Source organism: Monodelphis domestica, chromosome 2 (assembly GCF_027887165.1).
Source record: "Monodelphis domestica isolate mMonDom1 chromosome 2, mMonDom1.pri, whole genome shotgun sequence".
Taxonomy (NCBI): domain Eukaryota; kingdom Metazoa; phylum Chordata; class Mammalia; order Didelphimorphia; family Didelphidae; genus Monodelphis; species Monodelphis domestica.
This window is the reverse complement of record NC_077228.1, coordinates 134,546,191-134,555,052: the sequence shown is the minus strand read 5'-3', so window position 1 is coordinate 134,555,052 and position 8,862 is coordinate 134,546,191. Positions and strand designations below refer to the sequence as shown.

The window sequence follows — 8,862 nt, the reverse complement described above, 5'->3', positions numbered from 1 at the left end:
AGGTGATCCGGTACACTGTTTTATGTCCCAGATGTTGGCTTCAGCCTAAAGATATACAATTTGAGTGAAAATACATTATTTTCTAGACTACAACTGCCTTATTTCAGAAAATAGCTTCAAATGAAATATTTTGATAGTAGAAATTGAAGTGTTTTCAGAATGCTAATATATTATTCATAATGATTAATGACACCCCAATTTGATGGATTTGTTTTCTGCATAGTTTCACATTAAAACTTACAACTTGATGAAAGGGAGCCAACGAAGAAGCATATGAGAAGAGAATATTTTGAAAGTATACAAGAGTAACTTGGTTTAGAAGCTAAGGGAGCTTAATTGTGAACAATGTAGAGATAGTGGCTCTGTTGGGAGTCACAGCAGGGCAACAATCAAGCTGAGTTGTTATCTCAGAGGTCCCCCATCTCATCAGCGTCACTGATGCCACAAAAGTAAGTAGGGCACAGTTATATTATGAGGAAGTTGGATTCACAAGTCCAGCTCCAGTTCAAATCATCATCAGCCACTTTGCATCTCAGGCAAACACACAAACGAGGTTTTTGTTCAGAATTTTCCAAAGTTACATTGAGTTTTCTGATTATCACATCAGTCATGTCAAAAGTTTGATCTGGGTAATGTTATGCAACATAACCCTATACCACTTAGCACATGATTTCAGGAAGAAGAAACCGTGTTTATTATCATGTCTTGTATTTATTATTCATATATTGTCGGGTTTTAACTTTTTGTAAAATTCCTAAAATGACTGTTTTTGGACAATCATTGTGGTAAATTTATCTTTTTCGCATGGCTTGACTTTTTAAGCAATATAAAATGTTGCATAATATTTCTAAAATAGTTTCAACATGGGCATTGGTAAGCTGACAGAATGTGTACTTGAGGAAATTATATTCATTGAGATCAGGAGATACCAGAACCAGAATTTTGGCTGGTTAATACAGAGGGGTTGAGCAACTCTCAGAGGAGCAGTAAAAGAAGTAGAATGAGAGCTTGGAAATGGCGTCTGGGAGCCGGAGGTTCTCCAACTCTCTCCCTCAACTAGTGACTGAGGAGATGAAGTTATGATCAAACCAGTTCTGGGAAAGGTGGCCAAAGAGGCAATAGAATTAGGAAGGAGAGCTCGGTCTCGATAAGAGCTAGGAAATGGAGTTAGAGAGCCTTCAATCAAGCCCTGGTGCCTCATGGGCAGGTCTACAGTGGAAGGAGAGGGCAGTGTCAGACAGCGGGCTGGGGGAGGAGGCAGTGGGAATTGGAGAATGGGACTGATTAATGGCAGGGAGGGTTCAGAATTGAGATGGGAAGGGCCTGGGAGAATGGGAGTTTAGTACAGAGGAATGAGTCCAGGGAAGTATCAACAGCCCCAGGGGTTTGACCTTTCAAAGCAGAGAGTCCTGTCTGGGTGTCAGCCAGCAACTCCTAGCTCCAAAGGGGTGAAGGTGCCCACACCCACAGTCTTGGATGAAGGGAGACAATTAAATGGGGTTTCTGTCCTTCCCTAGCAGAGGCAGATGGGATAGATTTCTCACCTCCCTTTAAAGGTAGGAACAGGCTGGGCCAGGTGAGACCAGATCCAGGGGCTGGTGGAGGGAGCCAGAAGGAAAGGTGTTTCAAGAAATAGCCCTTTTGCAATATGCATGAGCCCCAGCAAACACTTGCAGAGCCTGCTTGATAGCTTTAGATCAGTTCCCCCATGTTGTGCTCCTCTCATTGCTTCCTTTATTTTGGTCCTTTATCTGGTCCTCTCTTGGGCCTCCAACTTTCTCCTCTTCAGATGCCTCTTCTTTTCTCTCCTCTCCTCTCCTAGCAGGGCCTGGAGCTCAGAAATGTCACCATTGGCTCAGAAAGGAGGCCATTGTACCTCTCTCTCCAACACTGAAAAAAGAAGTTGGTTCAATTGTTTTTCAGACATGTCTGACCCTTGGTGACCCCATCTGGGGTTTTCTTGGCAGAGTTACTGGCGTGATTTGCCATTTCCTTCTCCAGCTCATTTTACCGATGAGGAAATGAAGGCCAAGAGGATGAGGTGACCTGTAGGGTCACAGAGCTAGGAAGCATCTGAGGCTGGATGTGAGCTCCGGACCTCAGGCCGGGGCCTCCTATCCACTGTGCCACGCAGCTGCCCCTGAAAAGAAGAGACCCGTGCAAAAGAGCCGATGGAAGGTCTGCCACTACCTGCCCCTCTGAAGAGTCGTTCTCCCTCCTCAATCTTTTATCAGAAGTCTGTTGTGTCCCAAGTCAATTTAATCAGTGTTTCGTACACAAATGCTCTTTTCTGTCCTTTCAGCAACCAAAATATCCTCCTATGAAAGGGCTGTACCTTACAGATGTAGCTTCTGTGGTACAGTGAGTAGTGAATTGTGTTTGATTTTGAGCCTAGACCTTAAGTTCAAATTCTGCCTCATCTTGGGTGACTCTCCACAATGTCTCAAGGGACTTGACCTCTATTGGCCACAATTTCCTCATCTGTAAAATGGAGGGAATAGTTGTGTCTACTTCACAGGGTTGCTGTGAGGATAAAATACATTGCAATCCTTAAAGTACTATATAAATTTTAGCTATTATTATTATTATTACACATTGCATTTCATGTCCAAACTCAAGGACTTTACACAGATCATCACTCCCATTCCCAGAATGCTTTTCTTCTTTACCTCTATCTCTCAAAATGACTAATTTCTTTCAAAACTCAGCTCAAATATCACTTTCTACTTGGGTCCTTTTTTCCTGATCTCCTCAGCTGCTAGTTAGTCCCCCCCTTGCAAAATTACTTTGTATTGACCTCATTTATATTTTTGTGGACAACAAGGGTGGTGGCAGTGGAGGAGTCAGGCAAGACTCCTTTTCCCCAGTTCAAATCTGGCCTCAGACACTTATTAGCTGTGTGACCCTGAGCAAGTGGCTTGATCTCCTTTGCCTCAGATTCCTCATCTGAGAAATGAGCTGGAGAAGGAAATGGGAAGCTACTCCTGGACCAAGAAAACCCCGGTGAGGTTGTAAAGAATTGAGCACAGCTGAAAACCAAAGAACAACAAAAGAGTTTTGCTCATGTGTGCTTAGGTTATTCCCACATTCGGCTAGGAGTTTCTGCAGACGGCTTCTAGCCTTCTTCTACTTCCAGCCCCAGCATCTCTCCTATGCTCTAGCTGCCCATTCCCAATGCCTAATGGATGTTCCCAGGGTCATGGTCATTGTCCACTCGACATGTCCCACACAGAACGTCCCCCTCCCCTCTGAACTTCTCTGTTACTAGGGAGAGCATCTCCTCCATCTCACTCAGCCCCATTTCCAGACTGATACTAAATCATTTCAGTTTTGCTTCCCCAAGTCTCCAGGAAGCCCCTTTCTTTGCTATGGCACTGACTCCGCCACGGGACTATCCCAGTAGCCTGCTGGTGGGTGTAACAGTTAAAATTTAGGGGAGACTGAAGCAGGTAGAAATTAGTTTCTCTCTACAAGGAGTATTATATTTTTTAGAGGTTTATTGAAGATTAAGGATTAAAGAAAATACAGGATAAGAAACACGTGCCTAGGCCAGAGGCCTAGACAAGACCTCACCTACATTATGGAAAGAGCCACGTCTGCTCCAAAAACAGAAGTCCAAAAGAGAGTCAAAAGCCTCTGCCATCAGGTTAAATCCCTTTTCGATCTCGGCCCACCTGAGAATTCCCGTGAGATTACAAAGCATTTTGGGGAAGTGGAGCAAGGGCTTGTGGGGATTGAAGTCCAGAGTTTGAGTCTATTTTTACATGGGTCAGCCAGCCTCAAGTCTCTCCCCACTCCCTTGGCCAGAGCCTCATGACACAGAACCCTGCTTAGTGAACCCTGTCCTTACCTTCAGGGCCAAATGTAGAAACAACTGGCATTTATTGAGAGCTTTAAGATTCACAAAGTACTTTACTTTTTTATTCTTTTAAAGAACAATCCTGTGTTATTTAAAGCTCTTCACTTCCTGGTACCTACCTTCCTGTTTTATCCAACTTCTCTCATATTATTCCCCTCTATGCTGCTCTAGGCCCGTCACACCGGCCTGCTGCTCTTTTTTACACTGCATGCTCCCCCTCCCATTTTTTTTTATTGGCTGTTCCTCATGCCTGGCGTGCTGCCCCTCTTCACCTCTGTTGATTAAAATCTTTGGCTTCCTTCAAGATCCAAGCCTTGCTGGGTCTCCCTGATAATTCTGTTTCCCCCTCTACAATGACCCTGGTCATCCTCTCCAGAACTGGCTACATGGCCCTCTGACCTCCTAACCCACTGGTCCTGGAGGAGAAATTGGAATAATTCTTGCTTACCACTGTTAGTTATTTCTAGATTCCTCCTCTACTCTCTGGAACGGTTCTTCCTTTGAAATTTATTCTATTCAAATCCTTTCTTAATGAGTTCAGACTGGGCTCACATTATTCCTCTGTCACACTTGAATTTCTGCCCCTTTCTACCAAAGAGTTTCAGCAGACATACTGATGTTTCAGTCTGACACCTGTATTCTTGCAGCTTTATTTCTGTGAAATCCCTTGACCTACTTCTCCATTTGACCTCAACCACATATGATGTCCTAAGAGTCATATCTACTAATACTTTGTTTGGGATCCATGACAACGTGTGGTCTAACCAAATTGGAAAGTGCCTGCTAACTTTCCCCTAAAAAGACAACAAAACTCCATTTCAGGCTTAATTGAACCAAGCTTGAAATGCTGACCTAGTTTCCCAGTTGCCAAAGATATAAAAGCCTAGCTAATTAATATTTGGATTCCTTGGGTTTAATCAACTTTCCACCGTCGTCTCCATCAACCCATTCTCTTGACTATTGGCACCACCATGACAAAAGCAAAAGTTGTAGAGCTGCACCTAACAAAATCAATATAGATTCTTTGCTGAATATCCTTCCCTTGTTATCGTTGAATAGATTTCCTTCTGTGAAATGTATATAGCAAAGATAGAGCCGTTATGGAGGGGTGGAACTCCGGAATACACTATTGTTGAAATTGTGACTTAGTCCAATCATTCTGGGAAACAATTTGGAACAATGATATCAGGATTAACATGTTCGCATTCTTCAAACCACGAGATTCCCTTCCCAGAAAACGATTCCAAGGAAATCAATGGTAAAAGGAAAGTCTAACTATGCACCAAAATAGTTGTAGCAAAAATGAATGACTAAACAAGTTGTGGCACATGGATACAATGAAAGATACTTGCTAGAAGAAACAATGAATACAATGACTAGAGAGAACCATAGGAAAAACTTATAGGAACTGATTCAAAGTGAAATAAGGACAGGAGCTGCTTGGCCACCTGGGAATGACTCTACCAATGACTGGGGAGGTTCCTGCCTAGAAGCACCGGATCATGAGAAGGCTCAGCTACGTGGTTTACTTCATACGTCCAGCTTACTCTTCAGCCTGTTCCTTCTCTTCTCCCTCCCAACATTCTAACTCCTTTTTATGTTCTGCATTCACCTATTAGAGTATAAGCTCTATGAACAACTTTTAAAAATTTAATTTTAAATAAATTAAACTAAATTTTAATAAGCATGTATTAAGAGACATCTGTGACTTCATTTAAGTCATTAATTTAAAAAAATCAGCACAGGGACAAGGATAGATCCGTGGGACATTTCACCAGAGAGCTCTTTTTAAATCAAATTAAACTATTAAGGTCTAGAGACACTAGACACTGTGTGCTTTACATATATTATCTCTCTGGATCCTTACAACAACCCTGGGAGGTAGGGGTTGTTGTTATACCCATTTTATAGTTGAGGAAACTGAGGCAGGGAGTGGTGAAGTGATCAGCCTTGGGTCAGACAGGTAGGAAGTATCTAGGGGAGGATTCGAACTTAAGTTCCAGATGTAAGGTTCAATACCCTCATCTACTTTGCCACCTATACCCATACTATCTTCTACTTTTAGGTCTTCAGTACCCTGCATCTCAGCAATCAGTCTTAATCTACTGTGGATGGCCTAATTATTTATTAATGCCATAAATTTTACTCTGAGTTTAATGATTATATGTCATGCTTCTTCATGAGTAAGCTAGAAAGTAGTATTAAAGGAATAATTCATCTCTAATGTTTAAAAAAAAATGAGTTATCACAAAGAGTCAGCATGACTTCATCAAGAATGAGTCATTTCAGGTAAGCCCATTTCCTTTTTGTACAGGGATACAAGGCGGTTAGATGGAGAGAGTGTAGACAGATTTTACCCAGATTTTAGCAAAGCATTTGACAAAACCTCTTTGTTATTCTTGTGGACAAGATGGGGACTTGTGAGGTAATGCTAGCATGGCTAGGGGGCTTCACAACTGGTTGAATGTCCAGACTGAAAGTATTGACTTAATGGTTCCATGTGTCATGTAGAGTCTAAAAGGGAACAGGGATGATGGATGGGAGGGAGGGCTGAGAGGGTGGAGAGATTGTTCTTCCCCTCTTCCTTTTTGGGGGGAGGTAACCAAGTCTGGTCTCAGAGAATGGTTCTGGGAGATGGAGGACAAGAACTAGAGGGGAAAGCCTTGGTAAGATGACAAATGCCCCCTTGAGATCCAAGCTATTCTTGAGAGGCCAAATGAATTCTTTTGCCTCTCGTTTCCTCAGGGACACCAACTGCCAATTCCCTTCAGGACCTTGGGGCTACTCCACAGCCCAGGAGAGATGTTTGCTCCTTGGGACTGGTAGCTTGAATCCCTGAGATCCTGGGGGCTAACCCTCCTTTTTGGGGAGGTATGACCCTCCCCAAATCTTTAGTCCCCTTTCCTAGTATTAGAAACTAGCCAGACCTAAATCTAAGTAGTAGAGAGTTTATTTGGGTTCAAACAGGGAAGGAGTGATAAGGGTATCAAGTAGGGAAAATGGGGGGTACAGGAAGTCCTACTACTTGTCCCCTCTGGCAGATTGGCCCTCCAAAGTTTAGGGATTCAAGGCTTCTCAGTCTTGATCCCTCTACTTGCCAGCTGTTGGTTGGTCCCTACTCCTAAGCTAACTAGCTTTGAATACAGGAGTCCAGGAACAGGTTAGGGAGAGAGATGCAGAGAAGGAGATCTTTGAAAAGGGATCTCTGTGCACAGCTTCCTTCCAAGTCCCAGTCCACAATATCCACTGATGGCCCTGACTGCTGTAATTGAGAGCTGAGTGAGAGGTATCCAGGGGTTCAAAGGGAAACAGTTGATCTCCAGAGAGACACAAGCTTCTTCCCAGCCTAGGAGATTTGCCTCTTCTCTCTGGCTCTCAGCTGGAAGTGAAGTGAGTGACCAGTTGGAGTTCTTCAAGCTTCAGTTCCCTCCTGGAACTTTCAGTTTTTTCTTCTTGCACCTCCCCCGCTCTCCCTGCAGATGATCTCTGTCAGAGAGTGCTCTCTGTTCAAATTGGATTGTCTTTCCTCTTACCTTATACACGTCAGTTTGGGAGGAGCTCTCTAGGGGAAAGCCCAGAGATCTTCCCTTTAACCTTTTTTAAAATCAGTGACTTAAATGAAGTCACAGTTGCAGGAGGGATCAAATTTGCAGCTGAAACAAAGCTGAGAAGGATGGCTAACATATGGTATGACCAGGTAGGAATTAAAAATGATCTTGATAGAATGGGCTAGAACATTAGGGCAATTTTTTTTAAACCCTTACCTTCCATCTTAGAATCAATATTGTATATTCATTCCAAGGAAGAAGAGTGGTAAGGGCTAGGCAATGGGGGTTAAGTGATTTGCCCAGGGTCACACAGCCAGGAAGTGTCTGAGGCCAGATTTGAACCCAGGACCTCCAGGACGTCTCTAGGCCTGGCTCTCAGTCTACTGAGCCACCCAGCTGCCTCCTAAATAATATAATCTTAAAAAAAAAAGAAAGTCTTAAGAATGCTGTTCCATGTACCACACTTCCAGAGGAGCAAGGGACAAGCATGCTACCCACCTTCTCACAGCATGGTAATGGACTCAGACTGCAGTGTGAACCATACCTGATTGGACATGGAAAATGAGGGAATTTGTTTTGCTTAGCTATGAATATTTGTTCCAAGTTGTTTTGATTTCCTTCCTGTCCTTTTTTCCCCCAGGATTTTAAGGGAAAGAAAAAAATGCTTGTTAATTAAAAAAGAGATGGAGGGCAAAGCTATGCATAATGGATGTACTAGAGATCTCTAGTACCATATATCATCTCTTTGTTCTAATTTGTATGGATCTAGTTTTTTTAATTTGGTGTTTGTTAAGGTTAGAATTTTTTAAAATCCTAATGCTAAAAGGATGAATATTGAATTCTCAAAGAGAAAGCAGCACAAAAGTTTCCTTGATAAATTTTGTAAGACAAAGGAAAGTGACTGATACCAGAAGAAATAGAGAATCCTGTGGGATCCAAAGAGAATTTGTGTCAACAACAAGAAATACTATAATAGTTCAGAAGAAAAATAAAATATAAGAAACTAAATTGGAATAAAGGTCAGGATTGATAGCTATCAAAGTGGAAATAATTAGCAGGTTGGTGGGAGGGTGGGTATAAATGAATCCATGGTGATGGGTTTCTTCAAAGAAGTGAATGAAGGAATAACAGACAGATTTACAATATAGAAACTGGAGGAAAAACTGGCAGAATAAAAGCAAAAGGCAGCAACAGAACAAGAACACAAGATCTCGATATAAGCCAAAACCATCAACTTCAAAGACAAAAAGCACGCAGGTGGTTTAGTTGCAGTCATGTCATGCTCTCTTTAAAGAAAACCCTTTATGTTGCCTAAGAGAGAAACATTTTTGTTCAAGACCTTCAAAGGCAAAACGAATACACACATTAATGAATAGGATTTAATCATTTATCTTCACACTACAATCAATCAAGAAGCATTTTTAAAAATTTTAATAAATTTCCACATAAGTTTTC

At 42.2% G+C, this 8,862-nt stretch overlaps 1 long non-coding RNA gene across 1 annotated transcript; it reads right to left on the bottom strand.

Annotated features, from left to right (window-relative positions):
* Positions 1 to 691: 691 nt before the first annotated feature.
* Positions 692 to 4,513, bottom strand: LOC103094186 (uncharacterized). The gene is made up of 2 exons (XR_008916226.1): positions 4,308 to 4,513; positions 692 to 1,890 (listed from the first exon to the last, which is right to left on the bottom strand). It is a non-coding gene; the product is annotated as an uncharacterized LOC103094186 (long non-coding RNA).
* Between the last annotated feature and the right edge of the window lie 4,349 nt (positions 4,514 to 8,862).